This window comes from Anolis sagrei, chromosome 1 (genome assembly GCF_037176765.1).
Source record: "Anolis sagrei isolate rAnoSag1 chromosome 1, rAnoSag1.mat, whole genome shotgun sequence".
NCBI lineage: Eukaryota > Metazoa > Chordata > Lepidosauria > Squamata > Dactyloidae > Anolis > Anolis sagrei.
Genome location: NC_090021.1, coordinates 333,072,978 through 333,095,961, shown reverse-complemented (window position 1 = coordinate 333,095,961; position 22,984 = coordinate 333,072,978). Strand labels below are relative to the sequence as shown.

Below are 22,984 nucleotides of genomic sequence, written 5' to 3'. Positions count from 1 at the left end.
AGCGGTTTAATAGGGAGAGATGTACTCCTTTGCGCATGCGTACATGCCAAGCCTCAGAGGAGAGGCGAGCTGCTCTGGTGTAATAGAAATGAGGGGAGAGAGATGTACTCGTTCGCGCATGCGCATACGTTCAGCCTCAGAAGAGAGGCCTGCAAAGCCGTGCTTTAGAGAAGGGAGAAAGAAGGGTACTCCGCGCATGCGCACATGTCAAGGCTCTGGTTTAATAGGAGAGAGAGAGAGAGAGAAGGGTACTTTGCGCATGCGCACTTGTCAAGGCTCTGGTTAATAGGAGGGAGAGAGAAGGGTACTCCGCGCATGCGCACATGTCAAGGTTCTGGTTTAATAGGAAGAGACCTACTTCTTTAGAGAAGGGAGAGAGAGAAAAAAAAGAGTATTCCGCGCATGCGCACATGCCAAGGCTGTGGTTTAATAGGAAGAGACCTAATTCACGCAAGCGCACAAGCTCTGCCTCTGAGGCGAGACCCGCAAAAGTGTGCTTTAGAGAAGGAGGAGGGAAGAGAGGAGGCACTCCTTCGCGCATGCGCACACGCCCACGCTCGGCGGGCGCGCGCTCCTCGCCCTGACGTCGTTCCTCTCCTCTCAACCGTCACTCGCGCGCCCCCTGCTCTCCCCTTCTGCGCGTGCGCAGAAGGCTCTTTTCCCTCCCTCTTTCCCCCCGCCCCTCGCTGGCTTGGTTGCCTGAGGGAATTGAGCGAAGGGAAGAGGAAAGGAAATAGGGTCGCGTGGGAGTGGGGCCTGGACGAGGAGGAGGAGGAGGAAGGGGGAGAGGGATCGGAGCGGCTGGAGAGATGAGCGCTCGGTTCCCCCTCAGGAGCCGCGAGGAGGAGCCGCTGTCGCCGTCGTCGTCGTCGAATGAACTGAGGCGAGGCCGGCTTGGCTCGGCCCGGCCCGGTCTGGCCTAGACCTCCTCGCCTCGCTTCGGGAAGGCGGAGTCGCGCCCTCTTCTCTCCTGCGGGGTGAGTGGATGCTGGGGGACTTCCAGAAGGAGAGGCCCGGGCCTGGAAGGAGGCCTGTTGTGCAGTTGGTATTGTGGCTCTCATCCTCATTGTCATCCCTGCCCTGCAAAGCCCTGACATTTTGCAAAAGGGGCGGAGAGGAGAGGACATGTTTATTATTATTAGTAGTAGTATCATCATTACTACTACTATCCTCATCCCCTACTTAGGGCTGGTGTTTTGATTGTGTGAAATGGACTGTGAGAATATAATAATGCTAATATATTACCATTATATATTAGAATTATTAGCATTATGGTAAAAGGGGCGGAGGGGAGAGGACATGTTTATTATTATTAGTAGTAGTATCATTACTACTACTATCCTCATCCCCTACTTAGGGCTGGTGTTTTGATTGTGGGGAATGGACTGTGAGAATGTAATAATGCTAATATATTATATATAATATTATATATATATATATATATATATATATATTATAATATAATATATTATATAATATATAATATTATTTATTATATATAAGACATGGGCAAACTTCGGCCCTCCAGGTGTTTGGACTTCAACTCCCACAATTCCTAACAATATTATATATATATATATATATATATTATATTATATATAACAGACATGGGCAAACTTCGGCTCTCTAGGTGTTTTGGACATCAACTCTCACAATTCAGGAATTGTTGGCGTTTTGATTGTGGGAATGGACTGTGAGAATGTAATAATGCTAATATATTATATATAATATTAATAATATTGTAACATTATATGTTATATATAAGACATGGGCAAACTTCGGCCCCCTAGGTGTTTTGGACTTATATATATGCTAATATATTACATATAATATTAAAAATATAACATATATTATATATAAGACATGGGCAAACTTCAGCCCAGGCTACCGGCTGTTATTATTAGTAGTAGTATTATCATCATTACTACTACTATCCTAATCCCCTTCTTACGGCTGGAGTTTTGATTGTGGAGAATGGACTGTGAGAATGTAATAATGCAAATATATTATATATAATATTAATAATATTGTAACATTATATGTTATATATAAGACATGGGCAAACTTCGGCCCTCCAGGTGTTTTGGACTTCAAGTCTCACAATTCAGGAATTGTTGGCATTTTGATTGTGGGGGATGGACTGTGAGAATGTAATAATGCTAATATATTATATATAATAATATTAATAATATTGTAACATTATATGTTATATATAAGACATGGGCAAACTTCGGCCCTCTAGGTGTTTTGGACTTATATATATGCTAATATATTACATGTAATATTAAAAATATAACATTGTATATTATATATAACACATGGGCAAACTTCGGCCCTCCAGGTGTTTTGGACTTCAACTCTCACAATGGAATTGTGGGAGTTGGAGTCCAAAACATCTGGAGGGCCGAAGTTTGCCCATGTCTGTTATATATACTACAACTTAAGATATTATATTATTAGTATAATATATGGTGGAGGCTCCTTCTTTGGAAGCTTTTAAACAGAGGCTGGATGGCCATCTGTCAAGGGTGATTTGAATGCAGTATTCCTGCTTCTTGGCAGGGGGTTGGACTGGATGGCCCATGAGGTCTCTTCCAACTCTTTGATTCTATGATTCTAGTAGTATTGACATCATTACTACTACTATCCTCATCTCCTACTTAGGGTTGGCGTTTTGATTGTGGAGAATGGACTGTGAAAATGTTGTTGTTGTTGTTTTTAAATTGTTTTTAAATTTTGTTAGATTTTAGCCTGTTCTTGTAAGCTCCGAGCCCCAGGGGAGTGGCGGCATATAAGTTTGAATTATAAATAAATAAATAATGCTAATATATTATATATAATATTAAAAATGTAACATTATATCTCATATATAAGACATGGGCAAACTTAGGCTCTCTGGGTGTTTTGGACTTCAACTCTCACAATTCCTAACAGCCAGTAGGCTGTTAGGAATTGTGGGAGTTGGAGTCCAAAACACCTGGAGGACCGAAGTTTGCCCATGTCTGTTATATATACTACAACTTAAGATATTATATTATTTGTATTATCATCATTACTACTACTATCTTCATCCCCTACTTAGGGTTGGTGTTTTGATTGTGGAGAATGGACTGTGAGAATGTAATAATGCTAATATATTATATATAATATTAATAATGTTGTAACAGTATTATCTATTTATATATATATAAATGCTCTGTGCATAATGAGTACCTTAAAAACAAAAGAACAAATGAACGAAATCACACCAAATTTGGCAAGAAAACGTCTCACAACACAAGGAGTGACCATCCCTCAAAAATTATGATTTTGTCATTTGGGAGTTGTAGTTGCTGGGATTTATAGTTTACCCTTGAGTTTGGGAGTTGTAGTTCACCTACATCCAGAGAGCACTGTGGACTCAAACAATGATGGATCTGGACCAAACTTGGCACGAGCACTCATTACACCCAAATATGATCACAGATGGAGTTTGCGGGAAATAGACCTTGACATTTGGGAGTTGTAGTCACTGTGATTCACAGTTCACCTACAATCAAAGAGCGTTCTGAACCCCACGAATGACAGACTCGGGGCAAACTTCCCACACTGAACCCCCATGACCAAGAGAAAATACTTAAGGCCATCCAATCAATTCCCTTCATCAGAGCAAGAAAACGTAATCAAAGTCCTCCTGACAAAGAGCCTTCCAGCCATCGATATTGATAGATAGATAGATAGATAGATAGATAGGATTCACACACACAGAGATATAGTATCATAGATTTAAAAGGGACCCTTAAAAAAGGACAATGATATCTTGCATGTTCCAGGGTGGGCAAACCAGACACTCTCCACATCAACACTGACAAAGAAACAGCAAGAAATACTGTTTACCCGCATGCATACAGAAATTACATATAGTAGAAACCAACACTTTCTCATTACTTTATTTTTCAGATCAATAGACTGGGCCACAGCAACGTGTGGCAGGGGACAGCTAGTAATATTAATAATATTGTAACATTATATGTTATATATAAGACATGGGTAAACTTCGGCCCTCTAGGTATTTTGGACTCTAACTCCCACAATTCCTAACAGCCTATCAGCTGTTAGGAATTGTGAGAGTTGAAGTCCAAAACACCTGGAGGGCCGAAGTTTGCCCATGTCTGTTATATATACTACAACTTAAGATATTATATTATTAGTAGTAATATCATCATTACTACTATTATCCTCATCCCCTACTTAGGGCTGGCGTTTTGATTGTAGGGAATGGACTGTGAGAATGTAATAATGGTTATCTATATAAATAAAAATGTAATGTTTGTTTGTGGGATTAACACAACTCAAAAACCACTGGACGAATTGACACCCAATTTAGACACAATACACCTGTCAGGCCGATGAGCGACCATCGTTCATAAATACACTGAAAAACACAGTGGAAGAGACTTAAAAAGCCAAAAAATGAAAATTACATTACAACATATGCACAAAACCACACATATACACATATATATATATACACACACAAAACACATACAGGGCCACAGCAATGCGTGGCAGGGGACGGCTAGTATATTATATATAATATTAATAATGTTGTAATATTATATGTTATATATTAGACATGGGCAAACTTAGGCCCCCCAGGTGTTTTGGACTCCACTCTCACAATTAATTGTGGGAGTTGGAGTCCAAAACAGCTGGAGGGCCTAAGTTTGCCCATATCTGTTATATATACTACAACTTAAGATATAATACAGTATATTATATAATACTAATAGTATTGTATTTATTTATTTATGATATTTCTACCCCACCTTTCTTGAACCCGAAGGTGACTCTAGGTAGCTATTCGATGACATTAAAACAATGTAAACATTACAATAAACATTTAAAACAGAATTATAAAATGCATACATTAAAACTTTAAAGAACATATATAAAACCACTACCTTCACTTTTAGCCTTGTCGTTCAAAAACATTGTCTACGCCATTCCAATATTCGATTTCATAGAGTTCCGTGTTTATCTATTTCACTAGGTTCCCAAAGGAGGGAAGGGGCTAATCTAATATCACTAGGGAGGGAATTCCACAGCTGAGGGGCCACCACTGAGAAGGCCCCGTCTTTCGTCCCTACCAGTTTCGCCTGCGAAGAAGGCGGAACCGAGAGCAGGGCCTCCCTAGATGATCTTAAACTCCTAGATGGTTCATATGGAGAGATACATTCAGACAGATAAGTTGGGCTGGAACCGTTTAGGGCTTTATAGGCTAAAGCCAGCACTTTGAATTGTGCTTGGTAGCAAACCAGCAGCCAATGCAGCTGGCATAACAAGGTAATTGTATGCTCTTTGAACGCCACTCTTGTGAGCAATCTGTGAGCATCAAAATAAAAATAAAACAGGAACAATCCACTAATACATAAAGAACTAAAACATGAGTAAACAGTGTATACATTGTGGTATAATGATAGAGTACAATATAATATAATGGTATATTCTATATTACATGCAATATTACTGATTTATTTATTTTGTGCTAATAAAAAATATATATTTTTAAAACTTATTCTTAACTCACCCTCTTTTCCCTAGGGGACTCAAGGGGGCTTCCAAAAATAAAATAAAATGGCAAACATTCAATGCCACGTGTAAATCACAGAATAAATGAACAGAACAAATAAATGAAAATTAAGAGTTAAACTAGACAATTAAAATCACCAAATCTGACAATAATAAATAATAAAACTTCACTTCGGGGTTGGGGGGGGGGAGACTTAGGGTGGTTTACATATAAAAAAGCAAACATTCAATGCCTCGAAATGGGCAGAAACACATCAAAATAATACAGGATAATAGATAATAACAACGTAAACTTAAATGAAGGAATTGAGCATCGAAATAAAAATAAACAGGAAAATTCCACAAAGACATAAAGAACTAAAACATGAGTAAACTTTGAAATATATTCCCTAAAAGCAGATTAAGAAACATTTCACTAAAAATGGTTGATCCGGCTGACAAATGGACCAAATCTCCCGTGTATGGTTGGAAACTTCAAAATTGATACTCTTATTTCCCTGGATGTAATTAGTTTCTATTCAGATAATCTGTTGGTACATTTCATTTTCATTTCAAATACACTACTGTAGTTGATCTCAACTGTCTGTCTGCCCATTGAAATTACCAATTCAAGTCCTTTATCAATGGTTTGAATGCAGACCTATTTGATTTGAAACATAAGCCCAGATTGTCACATTGTTTAACAACCTTAGCCAAACATACAATCAATCAGGCCTCGTAGCTAACACATTCAGCAGTTCACATATGTGTACAATATAAAGTATCAAAATATGGCTCCTATAAGTTATGGTAGTCCTTGACAGCATCGTCAGTCATGGTGGAATCAGTAATGGACAATTCATCTTCCTCTCCATAAGCCAGTGTGCAAAAATAGGGTTTTAGATGTTTCTTAAAGGAGAGGAGTGAAGGGATTGTTCGAATTTCCATGGGGAGGGAGTTCCAGAGGGAAGGAGCGACCACGGAGAAGGTCTCCTTTCTCCTCCCCACCATCCATACTTGGGACAGATTGCATAAATAAACAAGTATAAAACTGATAAAATAGAGAAAACACAAGCTGCTAAATAATTTTAGATCAAAAATGGGCAACAGTAACTGCATTGTCTGTAGCTTTAAACATTTGTGCATGAGGTAGGGAATGGTGGGCAAGTATAAATATGTTGAATTGTTTGTTCTGCTCCACAGTCGCAGAACTGTGGAGGCTTCTTCCAGGCAGTGCTATTTAGCCAGGTTGTCTTTTTACTCTGTCAACTCCACTTCTGAATCTGTTCAGGGATTTCCAATTTGCCCATTCTTGGTTTGCCCCTGAAGGAAGACCCAGTTGGAATTGCCTGGTTTCTGCCCAGAAAGATGTTCTTTTTGTTGCTTGAGGAACAGAAAGGAGTGGTGGTTCTCGTGAAACTTTTCCTTGATTTGAGTCTACACGGAGGAGGCTGATAGCCATGCAGTGGATAGCTTTCACAGTGTTCAACCTTATTTTTCTCATAGTTGGCAGCAACTTCCTATTGTACACCGGGAGTGGGGGCAATCCCAGCTAGCTTATAGAGTCTATCAACAGATATAGGTTTAAGACCTGTGATTTTTTTCATGTCAGGAGTGATTTGAGAAATTGCAAGTCACTTTTGGTGTGAGAGAATTGGCCGCCTGCAAGGATGTTGCCCAGGGGACGGCCAGATGTTTTTACCATCCTGTGGGAGGCTTCTCTCATATCCCCCCATGAGAAGTTGGAAGTTGGAGCTGACAGACAGGAGCTAAGCCCCCTCCCCTGATTCAAACCACTGACCTTTCAGTCAGAAGTCCTGCTGGCACAAGGGTTTAACCCATTGCACCACCAGGAGCTCCTATCCCGTGATTATTCTACATGTCTCATTCAGGTCTATATTCACCTGCTTCACATGGACAGACTTATGCCAAACAGGGCAGGCATACTCAGCAGTTGAGTAAGACAAGGCCAGGGCTGATGTTCTTATTAATTTTGGGTCTGCACCCAATAATATTATAGTAGTATAATATACTGGTAGTGTATAATATATATATTATACACCGGGATTGTGGCGCAGCTGGCTGAGTGTCAGCTGCATTAAGATCACTCTGACCAAAAGGTCATGAGTTCGAAGCCAGCCCGGGCTGGAGTGGGTGTCCAGCCATTGTGTAGCCCGTTGTCGACCTTTGCAACCCGAAAGACAGTTGCATCTGTCAAGTAGGAAAATAAGGTACCACCTTGTGTGGGAGGCTAAATTTAACTAATTTATGAGGCCATAAAGAAAAAAGACTTCAGGGAATGTGGAATGCGGAAGAACTTCATCTGTGTCGCTGATGGACGATGAAAAGCAGCAGCTCCCCTGGCGGCCAGAAAAAAGTTAAATAGCCACGGTGTATTTGTGTGTTAAACGTTGTTTGTCAAACTGGCATTGAATGTTTGCCATATATGTATTGACTGTAATCCGCCCTGAGTCCCCTGCGGGGTGAGAAGGGCGGAATATAAGAACTGTAAATAAATAAATAATAAATAAATCTATTATGATATAATATAGTACAATATTATAATATATAATACTTTAATAATTATGTGTTATATATTACATATATTACTTATAATATTGTGGTATAGCAGTATAGTGCAATATAATATGTAATACTAATATTTTGCTAATAATTAATTAGTAATAAAGTCTTATTAATTAATAATAAATGCTAATAATACTACTAATAATACTTATATATATAAGTATAATAGTAATAGTATTATAATGTAATGCAATATAATACTAGTAATAATACAGTATAATATTATAAAATAATAGTAAGATATCAAATATAATACAACCGATAATATATAATATATAATGAGAATACTGTTTTATTATTGAATATTTGTATATTTTAAATTGTAATGTTTTTGATTGTGAGCTTTTTTGAGTCTTCATATAGAGAGATGAAGTGGGATATAAATTACAATAATGTGATACGTTTATTATTATCCTCATTGTCATCCCTCTTCTGCCAAGAGCTAACATTTTGAAAAACGGGAGCAGAGTTATTGTGGGAAATTGGCTGTGAGAATGGGGTTTATTATTATTGTTATTATTCAGCATTCTCATAATCCCTTGCTTTTGATCATCCTAACTATGCCAAGAGCTTAAATTTCCTAAAAGGAGGACAGGGTTATTGTAGGAAATTTACTGTGAAGATGGAATATTGTTATGTCCATTTTGGTACTTGTGTCTATTCCCAGAGTAATACAACGATGGTGACTTTACTGTTACAGGTTTATTTATAGATTTATTTACTTCATTTATATGCTTTTCTCACTCCTGGGGGGCACTCAAAGCAGTTTCCAACATACTCATGGCAAAATTCAATGCCTTACAAAACATGAAAACCTAACATAAAACTATCAATTAAATCATAAAAATGTAACTACATTTAAACATTAAAACAAGTGATCAAAAACATATTCTTATAAACATTAAAATCATATGATCTAAAATCATGGTTGAGTATCCCTTGTCCAAAATCCACCATTGTCTGCATGAGTGGCTCTGAGAGTGACACCCCATGATTCAGTGCACACAAACGGATAGAGTTATAATTAATAATTTTACTTATTACCCGCCTATCCTCATGAACCTAGGCAGGTTACAAAACAATTAAAATACATAAACACAGCAAAAACAATACAGATACACACACTTAAATGTACCTCCATAAAAGTTACAAACCAAAACATATTTCTATGAAATATATATTAAAACAGACAAGACAGGGATTAAACAAAGGACATGCATTGAAATTCATGTTTATGTTTAAAGACAAGGAGTTGGAAGGGAACCCAAAGGCAATCCAATTGAAACCCCCTCTCTACGCAGCAATACACAATTAAAGCACCCCCAACAGATGGCCATTCAGTCTCTGTTAAAAAACCTTCTGAAAAGGGGACTTGCCACACTCCTAGCTACTGTCAAACAGTTCTGCAAATTGCCCTCATGTTTAGGTGGAACTTTGTCACATGTACAAGTTATTAAAAACCAGCCTGCAGAAGAGAAAGTTGAGAGGCGACATGATAGCCATGCATAAATATATGAAAGGGTGTCATAAAGAAGAGGGAGCAGGCTTGTTTTCTGCTGCCCTTGAAACTAGGACTTGAAGCAATGGGTTCAAATTACAGGAAATAAGATTCTGAACATAAGGAAGATTTTCCTCACTGTATGAGCTATTCAACAGTGAAATTCTCTGCCTTGGAGTGTGGCGGAAGCTCCTTCCTTGGAAACTTTTAAATAGAGCCTGGATGGACATCTGTCAGGGGATATTTTGATTGTGCTTTCCTGCATGGCAGGGGAGTCTCTTCCCACTCTATTATTCTATGGTTCTATGAAGTATGGTGTATGAAATTACATTCAGTCAATGTGTGAAACATAAAAATCCCAAACACTTCTGACTCAAGCATTTGGAATAAGAGATACCCAACCTGTAGTCTGTCATCAAGGTTTTCCATTTGCTAGCAAACCAGAACAGAGGTTTCTGGGTTCTTGTCACAAAGAACTTGTGAGTCTGAAACTACTGCACATAGCAGAAGCTCAGTGGAGAATGGACAAAGTTGCTGACCAGGAAAACAGTGAAAAAATACATCCTCAGTTCTTTTGAGGGAATAGAAGACCTAAAAAGTAGTTATTTAGAATAGTTTTAGTCCTGTCAACCAAAGGCAAGATGTATATTTTCTAAGTATCTGAGAAGGACTGGATCGCCCTTGTGATCTTTTCCAACTCTGTGAGTGTGTGTGTATTTTTTTGGGGGGGGGGGGGGGAGGAACGACACTGACATGGTTCATCTTCTACTAAAAAGCAGGTTGTAAGTCATTTCTTTAAAACCTTTATTTGAAAGAACAACCCTTTTACCTTCAGTAGAACTTTAGCATTGCAAGCACAACCACTTAGGATACAGATGGTTTGAATATCTATGTATAGAAGGAGCAACTAAGTGGGCTTGCACCTCTGTGTTTCAAGATTTGATTTCTTGGTGCTCATTGTTTGTGTCAACTCAGTCTGGTGGTGACGTAGCAGGATGTCTATTTCTTTCCCTGGAGGGATGGTGGTGGGCGAGAGGGCTTCTTGTCTGCCAGGATGTATTAATTATGGTTATAAGCACACATTCTATTCTTGCTGTGAAGCATTCCCTATCATTCACAGAGAACCATTAATAAAAGAATCTATTTATAAAGCACCCCACCCTGCTGCATAATCCATTTCGCTAGGTATATACTTTCAAATGTGCAATATTTATAAAGCAGTCTGCCTTAGTGATTGCCTTCCTACGCACACAGCTATTACTGTCTCTGTGAAAGAGAGAAAAGGTGTGGGAAAGGGAAATGAATCAAAACAAAAAAGAGTTATGTAAATGTGCTGCTGCCTCTTGTGATATTTTGCATAGTTGAAGTGGGGCGTGACACCATGTATTGCTGAGGACTATACCACTGCCCTTTGAAATAAAGTAAAAAGCCCAGATTATATACCGTATTTATGGAAGAGGGTTTATGCATTTTATAAATTATGCAACTTGAACTGATTTAATGTATATGTATTTATTGCATGTGATAGTCAATCTGGAGGGGAAAAATATTGAAGCCCTGACCACAGAAATTCTGATGAATTTGCTTATTCTCATATTTCATTGGACATTACCAACACTAATGGCCATATCTGGTAGAAAGTTGTCCTTACAAATATATATGTAATGATAGCTATGATTGCCTAATCCTGCATTTGGGCCCAGTATGCACTCCTATACATTTACATTGCAGTTATAGTATGTGCACACCTCTATTGCTGGTAGTTTCAAAAGGATTTATATAATTTGGGATAACTGCTTGAGTTTTGAAAGCATAATCCTGGGCCCAGGACTGAGTTTAATGATTGACAGCAGGAAGTTGCAATGTTACTTTGATGTAATATTGTCTTGTTTATGAGAAACTCCTTCTGAGTTTACATAATAGAATTACATTTATATCGGGGAATTGTTTTCTAAAAAATAATGTTTTATTAAAAAAAGTTTCTGTCTTGGAACATGAGGAAGTTTATATCATCGTATTAGTTTCTGTAAGAGTGGAATTTCATTTCTACATTGGTAACTTACTAGCAGATCAGCTTTAAACAATATTTTTGCAATTTTTTTTCAAATTGAGTATGGTCCGCATATCTATGAGATAATATGTTCTAAGACTCCATGTGGATACCTGAAACGGTGGATAATAGCAGACCCTATATTTTGACTATACGTGAGTTGGAAGCATACTGTAGAATCGGACTGAAGGATCTAGAGAGTCCAACAAATACTTGGGGGGGGGGGGGTAGCAGTATTGTTTAGAGCAGGGGTCCTCAAACTTTTTAAGCAGAGGGCCAGGTCACAGTCTCTCAAACTGTTGGAGGGCCAGATTATAATTTGGGAAAAACATGAATGAATTCCTATGCACACTGCACATATCTTATTTGTAGTGCAAAAAAACCCACTTAAAACAATACAATAATTAAAATGAAGAACAATTTTAACAAATACAAACTTATTCGTATTTCAATGGGAAGTGTGGACCTGCTTTTGGCTGATGAGATAGGATTGTTGTTGTTGTTGTTGTTGTTGTTGTTGTGTGCTTTCAAGTCATTTCATTCTTAGGTTGACCCTGAGCGAGGGCCGGGTAAATGACTTTGGAGGGCCATATTTGGCCCTCGGGCCTTAGTTTGAGGACTCCTGGTTTAGAGTGTAGGTAAGTGAAACCATAAATATAGAGTCCATGGATAAAGGGGTCATACTGTATAAAAAGAGCAATCCAGATACAAGCTAATTTTTTTTTTTTGGTTTGAAGACAGGGTACTGCAGTGTCTGTGTTGCTACAGTTATTGTCAGGCTCCAAGTACTCTCTAACCTGGGCTTACTCAAATCCCCAAAGGAAGAAGCAGGGGAATCAGGGAAACCAGCCAGTTTTCATTTTCTCTTTTTAAATGAATCTGTAAATAGTGCAAGTGAGCAGTTGGAACCCTACTCTGGAAAAAGAATTGTGAATATGTGGATATAGTGTAGCCAGGTAATCTTCCTCTGGGATTCTGTTTTCTTTCAAGAGCCAGATGGGTGGAATATTTATACATACAGATGACAGCTAGAGACTAATTCTAAACATGGCAAAATAGTTTAAGAGCTGACTCTCATCATACTACTTTCCACCCACTGGAGCCAGAGTTACTGCCTTTAGTGTAGGATCTCATGGAGCAGACTTTGCTTTTTCCACTTTAAAGCTTTTGTGTTTTTCACACCATATTAAGAAATTATCTGGCAGTCAAATCTTGTTGATTTTTCCCTAGTATAAATTTAGGATTGAGGCAGCAAATGAGAAATACTTTCATGAAAAATGTTTCACATTATTTATTGACCCCATAAAGCAGAACAATGTTCCTGTTTTATAGTTGAAGAACTAAGTTAAAGACATAGCGCCTCACTGAAGGCAAGATAGTTACTGTGGACTTAGTTTTCTCGGATCAAAGACCAATTCTAGCTATAATTTTTAATTGTTAGAACTTTGTCCTCATTTATCTTCTCAGTCATCTTTTCAGATGAGTGCACATTTTACAAGCCATTCTTCGGCTTGTAACTACTGTATGTTACATTTAAAATGTCTAGGGATAGCCTTGATAGTCTGTTGCAACAAAAACAAGATTTGTAGCAACTTAACCAACACACCTATATATGAGTTTCTGTGGACTAGAGTCCATTAGTTTGTATGAATGTACTTACGGGGAGCCAGTCTGGTTAGCTACATGCACAGAGCTGATGGCTTGTTCCAAGTGCAGACTGCTCTTAAAAGCCCTGTGAGGTAGATCATTATTCACACTGAAATAATGTTATATATATGTGATCAAAAGTTAAATTGCATATGTAAATTGAGCTTTATGAGTCAAAGTCAGACTTATATGCCTGTGATGTGGAAAGCAGCAACCTCTAAACAGGTTCCCAACCTCTTTTGGGGAGAAGGCATCCCTGAGTTGAGCTTTGATTTGTAGACTTTGTCCAAGAGTAGCCCTGATTTAGTGATTATTGAAAGTACAGACCTAATCAAATTACTAAATATTCGTCAAATATCTGACATTAATATTTTGTAAAACTCTTGACAGGAACTTTATTCATTAAGAGTGCATGATATCACAATCTTAAATTCTAAACTCTGATCTAAACTAGAGCAGTGATGAGGCCTATGTACTTTTAGAAGGAAGTAGATTTGTTTCTTGTCATTTCCATGAAATTCTGAAGTGTCAACAGTTGAAATATCCTAACCAAGAGATTTTGCATACTTTATACACTGAACTTTACTGGGATAGGTGCACCAAAGACTTGAATTTGGGCAATGAGCAAGCTTCACATGCTAAAATCCGAACAATTTCACTTTTAGAGTTTTAGAACCATTAAAGTTAAAGACAAACACCTGTATTAACATGTATGGTGTTATAAATCAGACCACACCAGAATTGGGGAAATTCTCTCAACCATGAAATGTATTTGGTGACCAGATACCAGTTACTGGTTACACTGCTATAACATTAAGCCAAGAGATGAGTCTAGCATCTTCCTTGTATATTATATGCTGGCTCTCCTCTTTCTACACTGCTGGAAAAAGAAATTCAGAAGCATTTGCTTTCCTTTAAATCAAACTAGTTGTTCATGGTTTATTGTGTTTAACAGAAACTCTGGTTAATTTCAAAACAAACCAACTTCATGCCATAAGTTACAACCAGGATAGCTGATTGAAATGGACCATTGTGGTAAACCATGTTCCTTGATTTTTCTGGTTGATTCTGCCATCTGTGTCCCAGCAGAAGAGATTATGGAACTTTTGGTCTCTTTGGAAGTAGCTATAAATAATAATGGTTTATTAAAGGGCATTGGGGAAGAACAACTGTTTTGAAGTGAAATTTGCACCTCTCAGTTCTGCAAACCTAAGGGGTAATGATTCCTTATTTCTGCTTCTGTCTGCTGATACCGTAGTGAAATTAAAATGTAGACTTCCATTTATACAAATGTATTCTTAGTTGAATGGAATATTTGACTATAGTCAAACATGTGATCATTTGTTTGAAGTCCTCCTCTAAAGTGCAGTAAACATGCCATTTAATTCATAGTTTGTGATTTTTATTTTTAAAAAACTCTCAGAAGTTCTCTTTAACATTATCCACAGTGAACCGTTCTAAATTACAGTTGCCAAGTGGTCACACCAGAAGCAACTTGCAGTTTCTCAAGTCGCTTCTGACATAAAAAAGAAGTGCAGAAAAGTTTTACTTGAGTAGTTTACACTATAAACCTTACATATCACCTGTCACATCAGCACTTTTAATCTTGTACCCATTACCCTGGCCTGGCCCATTTTTATAGTGTCTTGATGTGTTGTTTATTGTTTAATACTGCTTTAACTGTTTTTAATTTGCTTAGGTGTTGTATTATTATGTTGTGTTTTGAGGCCTTGGCCTTTGTAAGCCGCATCGAGTCCTTTGGGAGATGCTAGCAGGGTACAAATAAAGTTAATAATAATAATAATAATAATAATAATAATAGTTTTCTTAAAAAATAATGCTGAATAGTCTGAATTGTGAGTATAGTAGTAGTTTATATATGGAATGGGTTGGACAGATGATGTTCATTTTGTGTAGCTTGTTTGGGTTGAGAATCAGATATTCAATTTTACAGACACCCATGTGGATTCTGAAAACATTCTGGTGATTCAACTGTATCAAACCATTTCCATTCCAGATGGTTTCACAGGAAGACATATGCTTATCACTTCTATTGAAATCAATAAACTTCTATTTCTCCATTTATTCATTATTAGTTGATTTCACTGACTTTTGAAATATTTACTACAATGTGTTGTTGTACACCTGTGACCCTAAGCACTTCTATTTTAAGTATAACAGAGTAGAATTTTATCCTTCTGTTACACCATTGTATATTATTTTAGAAAATGGTTACAATTATATATTTTTGGAAGCAGAACAGTGATTGTTGTTTAAGTAGCACAGCAAGAGGTCTGCGAATTGATCCTTATCCTCTGGTGTGATTGTAAGCCTTCCACCTTCTTCCAAATTGCAGTGAGGAATTATCCCTATGATCTCTGCTTACTTATGTGCTACTTTCTGATGTTGGCAGGCTACATTGGGTAAAGATGACTTTATCAAACAATCTCCATACTCAGGTAGAGTTAAGTAAACTCACCTGTTGGCAGTAAGTGTCACATTCCATGCTATGTATAAATTTGGAGGCTGCATTGTTCCTACTATCAAGAGTACTAGAGCTGTGAGCCTACATTTCCAGCATATATCCCACTGAATGCACTTAGTATTGAAGTGTAAATTGTTTATGATCCAGATATTACAGATGAACTGACCCGGACTGGATTTTGGACTCTGATTTTAATAGATGTGTGTTAATTAATTGTTTAATTGCTGTTTTAATATTTTTAATGCATTGTTGATTGTTTTATAATGATGGCACCATATGATGCTTTTGTGAGGCTGCCCTGAGTCCTCCCTCGGGGGTGAGAAGGGCGGGGTATAAATATAGGAAATAAATAGAAATAATAAATCCATAGTTAGAATTTAGAGTGTTGTGAAGTTGCATTAGACTTCATGTTTTAAAATGTAATTTTAAATATTTATTTATTTACAATATTTCTATTCCCGCCTTTCTCCAGCCCGAAGGGAACTCAAGACGGCTTACAAATTGGCAGCTATTTGATGCCATTACAATCTACAATATACAATTAAAACATTTAAAACAGCATTATAAAATCAATACAAAACCAATTAAAAACATAATCAATGTCTTCCTGTTATTCTCATTTTCCAGTAGCATCATCTAAGCCATTCCATGTTTCAAACTGACATAATTCTGTGTCTGTGTATTGCACTGCATTTCCAAAGGCTTGTTCAAAGAGCCAGGTTTTTACTTTTTTGGAAGGTTAGGAGAGAGGAGGCCAAACTAATATCCTTAGGTAGGGATTTCCACATCCAAGAGCTCACCACTAAGAAGACCCTGACTCTCATCCCCGCCAGACCGCCTGTGAAGAAGGCGGAATCGAGAGCAGGGCCTCCCCAGACGATCTTAAATTCCTAGATGGTTCATAGGGAGAGATATGTTTATACAGGTAAGCTGCGCCAGAACCGTTTAGGGCTTTATAGGCTAAAGCCAGCACTTTGAATTGTGCCCAGTAGCAAACTGGCAGCCAGTGGAGTTGGTGCAACTGAATTTACTATTATTTATTTCAAACATTTATACCCGCCCTTCTCTACCCCTGAGGGGGGACTCAGTGTTGTATGCTTCCTGAGCGCTGCTCCAGTTAGCAACCTGGCTGCTGCCCACTGGACCATTTGAAGCTTCCAAACAGTCTTCAAAGGCAACTCCATGCAGAGCACGTTGCAGTAGGCTATATGGGATGTAACCAGAGCATGGACTATCGTGGCCAAGTCAATTGGTTTTTAATTAGTTCTAGTTTTTAAAATGACACTGCAGTGAATTGTGGAGCATTTAAGTTGCAGAAAAGCAAATACAATTTTATTTCATACTACGATATCGTATACAGTATGTCAGTCACACATTACTAACTAATGTAGTGCTTAATGATTACTTAGTAAGAAGTCAGGACAGTGATGCCAGAATAGAATTTTGTCAAGATTTATGTTGTTCCTTTTGGTATTATACAAGTTATCTATTCATATGTCACGTTGAGCATGGAACATAGATGAATTGTGCAATTGTGTACCCAAATCTGAAGTGTGTGAATTTGTTACTGCCTGTTATTAACATGTGGGGAGTGGTCATCTAATCACATAAATAGCACATACCATTTGAGTCAGGTTCATCAAATTTGCCTGGAAGTTAGATTTTACCACTTCGGAGCTTGTGGAAGTTGCTGATTCAGAGTTATTTATTTATTTACATCATTTCTACCCTGCCCTTCTCACCCCCAAAGGGGGACTCAGGGCGGCTAACACAGGCAACAATTCAATGCCAACAATAACAATAACAACAATATAAAATCCTGGTACATAGCAAATTAAAACAGTAATATTAATTAAAATTACATAATCACATAGAACCAATCAAATTAGTGTTTGCATTCTGTATTCAGGGGACAGTAGATACTTACAGAATGTACTATAGTGTTTGTAAGTTTTTTTCATGGAATTAGTGAAACTATGTTCTTTAAAATATACATTTATTTATTTATTTATTTATATTTGACTTGTATACCACTACTCCCAATTTGACTCGGAGCGGTTTACAGCAGCAGATTAAAACAATACAATTAACTTTAAAATACAATAAAACAAGAACAGACATAGTCCCGAGTTATTCACCCATCGAAAGCTTGTTGGAAGAGAAAGGTTTGACCAGCTTTCCGAAAAGCAAGTAGGTCTCGGGTTTCAACATGTTCATTGGATGCTGTTTATATTGATTATTTATATTGATGTTAAACTAAATGCTCTTTATTAATTCTCATAGCACTGTGTTACTGTTTTTTAACAGGGAAAATAGGGTTGGAGAAAACTTGGCTTTTGCAGCCTACCTATTGAAAATAGCAACTTTCTAAACCTCCACTAACTGTTTGTTAATGTATATATAATTGTTAGTCTACATTATATGTGTAGGTTGATTTGCTAGTTTGGCTTACTCTTTGATGTGGGAAGAGTTATAGATGTGATTGTACTGAGCATGTGCAAACTCAGGACTCTATTTTGTGTTCTGTCTGTTTTTGAACTTCAATGAGGTAAATGTATGCTTATGGACTTCAATGAGATAAGTTTGGTTTCAGACCTCATTGGAGGTGGATGTGTGTGCTCATGGACTTGAGTTGAGTACAGATATGCTTAAAGACATTTTAAAGACTACCCATCTGTATACTGAATATATACAAATTTGGTAGTAAACAAGATAAGTTATTTTTCAAAGAAGACTATTTTGTTTTGTCTCTTAAGTGCATGTCGTAAATAAGAGGCTTTTTGGGCAACAACAATTACAACTGCAAATTCTTCTTCAAACAACTATCCTCTGCTAACCAGATACATTTTTGTAGTACCCTGCCTTTATCCTTGGCCATTTAAAGACATGGTTCCTCAGTTTCACAGCTGAGCTACCTGTGTGCTGTTACATTAATGTTTTACGAATATCACTTGTCTTAAGGTTTGACTTCTAACAAGGTCACACCTTTCTTCTGACTTGTGGTTTTCAGATGGTTTCTATGTTCACAGAGAGTCACATTTTGCCAAACAGAGGTGACATCATTTTTACCTTTGCAATAAGGTTATGGTACACTGGAATTTCCAATAGATTATGGATTTTCCAATACTACCAGCCGCGAAAGAAGTCTCTCTCTGTGTGTCTCTCAGGTGGCATTTTTGAAAATTTATAAATGAAATAGAAGAAGATTCCGGTTTATTTTGTACAGTATCGTCACAGTACATTGTGCTTTAGAACTTCATAGGTAAAAAGACCCGTTTCCAAAAGTGTGCATTCAATGATGGCTGGAGATCATCAGATAATTCTTTAAGCACAGTTAGTAATTCTATTCTTAACATTCATCCCTCTATCTTTTGTATTTAATGAAACAGATTGCCAGTGTATTAGTCATACTAAAATCAGTGACAATGAAATTGATGTTTTTTCAGCAGGAGTTGCATAGTAGGTAAGGTATCGCAAAATCAACCGGATTAATTTCCATCACCTGTTGTGTCACTATGAATTTGCTGAATATTGGGGTTAGACCCAGGCTTGTGTTTTATTTCTGTTGCTGAGGATGTACCATCTGTTTGCAAGATCTCTTAGAGGGCTGCGTGGGAATCACAAAAAAATATTACTCTGATTTCTTCCTCGTTGTTGTTGTTCATTCGTTCAGTCGTCTCCGACTGTTTGTGACCTCATGGACCAGCCCACACCAGAGCTCCCTGTCGGCCGTCACCATCCCCAGCTCCTTCAAGGTCAGTCCAGTCACTTCAAGGAAATCTGAGGATTTCTTCCTCAGATAATGGTAAAATGTGTTTTTGTTTAGACTCAAATCCATTGAACAAGCCATGAAGGGATTTAAAACTGGAAAAGGTGGTGGGGATCTGTAAGATAATAGCTACTATCCTACCTTGATTGTGTATAGCATAAATCTTAGTGAGCAGAGTTACATCAATTGTGCAGTGCAATTCTTGTGTTGATCGGCAACATTGTACAACTGAATTGGGACAGCAAATTAACAACTAAGTACATATGCAATTACAATGTATCTCCATTTCTAAGATCTTAAATTGAATATTTTTGCACAAGAAAAGGGGTTTAGGTGCATTTCTAAGGGAATTTATACCTATGTAAATGCCAGCATGATATAGTGGCTTGAGCGTTGTATTGCAACTCTGGGGAACGGGTTTCAAATCTTTGGATGATCTTGAACTAGTCATACTCTGTCTCAGCCTCAGTAAAAAGCAAGGGAAAGGGGAAAACCCTTCTTAAAGAAAACCCTGTCTCCATAATCCAGAAAAGATTTGAAACCACGCAACAACAAGAAAAATACCACCATGATTGTGGCCATTTTTGTACGCACTTGAAATTTCAGGAATTGTTTGGTATGAAATCTGTATGTTTGTGTGAAGAAATAACAGAATAATAATTTATATTTGTACAAGGTAATACTCAGAACCAAGATACATTTTTTTTGAATGTACTGCTGTATTCATGAAAGGAGGATGTGGTGATATACTACTGAAGAATTCAGTGTTCAGCCATCTGTTGGGGGTGATTTAATTGTACCATTCCTGCATGGCAGAATGGGGTTGGAATGGATGGCCCCTGGGGTTTCTGCTATTGTTGTTGTTGTTGTTACTATTACTATTATTCTTGTTACAAAAACTGTAAGGCCATTGCTGGAGTGCTTTCAAAAATATGCCCAATAGTGCAAATTTATATACTAATTACAATACGATTACAGTATTTTATGTAATCGTATTGTAAAAGCAATAAAGTAGGTTTGCGTTTGATCTGAAAGTAAGTTGTATGAATTTCAATTTCCTCAATTTTTTCATTTTTTCATCTGCCTGAAAAAATGTTTTCCCTTACATATTTAAAATTACATAAATTTAACATACCAAGTTTAAACACATGAGTCCAAATTTTGTCATAAGTCCTTTGAACCAATTGCATTTGTTGTTGTTCATTTGTTCTGTCACTTCTGACTCTTCATGACCTCATGGACCAGCCCACGCCAGAGCTCCCTGTCGGCTGTCACTACCCCAGCTCCTTCAAGGTCAAGCCATTCACTTCAAGGATGCCATCCATCCATCTTGCCCTTGGTTGGCCCCTTTTCCTTTTTCCTTCCATTTTCCCCAGCATCATTGTCTTCCCCAAGCTTTCCTGTCTTCTCATGATGTGACCAAAGTATTTCATCTTTGCTTTTAATATCCAATGAGCAGTTGAGCTTTATTTCCTGAAGTATGGACTGGTTGGATCTTCTCGCAGTCCAAGGCACTCTCAAAACTTTCCTCTCAGAACTTTCCTCACTGTCAGATTAAATGGAGTTATTCTAGTTTGGAGTAACTAGAATAACTCCTTGGTATTCCTTGTTTCATGTTAATTTTTCTTTTCTTGTGTGACAACTATGTAGCCAACTATTTTATAGGTTTACAGATACAGGTTGGATCTCCCCTTGAGGAATGATGTCAGGATGGTATGTAGCCTTAAGAGCAAAAACAAAAACAAAAACAAAAAAACCAAGAAAACCCTACATCGATACATTGAGAGATAATGGATATTCTTAAACATCTGACAATGTTATAAATTATTTCACTTTTTGTTTTTAATGTATGTTGTATGCTGTTCTTTTATGCACTTCATGGTGGTGAGTGGTAGCGCTTGTGTTTGAAAATATTTGGAGTTTTAAAGATGCATAAACTTTGTAGGCATGCTTATCTGCAAAATATGTGTAGGCAAGGCAATGGTATGTAGAATGCTTTGAGCATCCGCATGCTGAATGAGGTTTGCATGCCATTTTGTGTTACATGTCAGTTGTAGAACCATTCTTTCCACTCAATTCAGTGGTGCAGCGCAATGTTGTTTTGATGTAGTGCTGATTGTACACTTCGTGTGTGGAATCTTAATTCTGCTCACTATCTTCATGCAGTGCCAGAGCTGTTTCATAATAACTCTGTGATCTTGAATGTTTTGCAGTAAGGCCAGATCCTTAGCAGTAATAGATATATGCACACATCATTTATAAGTGTAAGGAAAACTGTTGCATTGGTTTCCAACTTTGGTTCTCCTGATGCGGATTACAACTTCCACGTATATAGCCAGTATGGCCAATGATAATGAGACATTGAGATACCTGAGATTGGGGAAAACTCTGGTATAGATGATATTTCAGTGCCCATTTACTTCTTTTTTGAAAGAAGTAAATGGGCCCTGCTGCCTGTGTATTTTGAAAGGTAGAGCTTGCTGCTGAATATGGTTGAATATTTGTCATCTTTTGAAGCCAGTCTGATCTGGAAATAGGTGGAGCTGCTTTTCTATAAAGTGATTTCATGTCACTGTTGTCTGAGTCTGAATGATGTAACTGTGTGGGTAGGGTTGATTATATGGTTCTGAAATTCAATTTGGTGTAGGGAATAGACTTATCTACACTGGCTGCATGGTTTGCATCATCCTTTTTTAATTTTTTTAACTGAATAAATGAATGTTTTCTGGGGAACTGTGCACTCAAGTCCAAGAAACCCTTTTCACTTATTTTTGCACCATTACCTCCGAGTGGAAATTAATTTCCCCTCCACATCTTTGTTTTCCTACCTGTCATATCTACATTTGCCTGTACCAAACATGGAGAAGTCTAATAAATTTAGGGACAGTAGTTCTGTTCCTGCGTGTACTGTGTGGTTTGAAACTTAATTGTAATTGGGTAATAATTGACCAGAAAGTTTAAAAAGTAAATTAACTTAGAAGAGCATAAATCAACAACAACAAAAAATTATTTCTTACCTGCCTCCTCTTGTGGTGAGTTATAACATAGCTAAAAACATAAGCATTGTAGTCATTCTATAAAATACACGTATTATAACATATTTCGATAAAATACATATAAAATACATAGAACAAAGATTAAAACACAAGATGTGAGTTTAAAATTCCTGATTAAGACTGATTGGGTAGACCTATTGGAAGAGATAGATCTTCAGGTGTGTTTTAAATTCCAACAGTTGATTTAGCTGTCAAGTTTCTTTTGGCAAATCGTTCCACCGTCTTGGCATGTCCTATGAAAAGATCCTCTGGTTGCTGGTTGGGTTCTGGTCAGAGGACCTCAGTGTCCTAAGGGACTGTGGATAGTATGGGAGAAGACGATCCTGCAGGTAACCTGGACCCA

At 37.5% G+C, this 22,984-nt stretch overlaps 1 protein-coding gene across 1 annotated transcript in view; it reads left to right on the top strand.

The window, feature by feature from the left end:
- The first annotated feature begins 598 nt into the window (after positions 1-598).
- The window catches only part of PPM1A (protein phosphatase, Mg2+/Mn2+ dependent 1A), a 48,864-nt gene continuing 26,478 nt past the window's right edge, over positions 599-22,984 (top strand). Inside the window, exon 1 of the mRNA XM_060754029.2 lies at positions 599-977. The gene's annotated coding sequence lies outside the window, so the exon portion shown is untranslated. The remainder of the gene's footprint in view (positions 978-22,984) is intronic.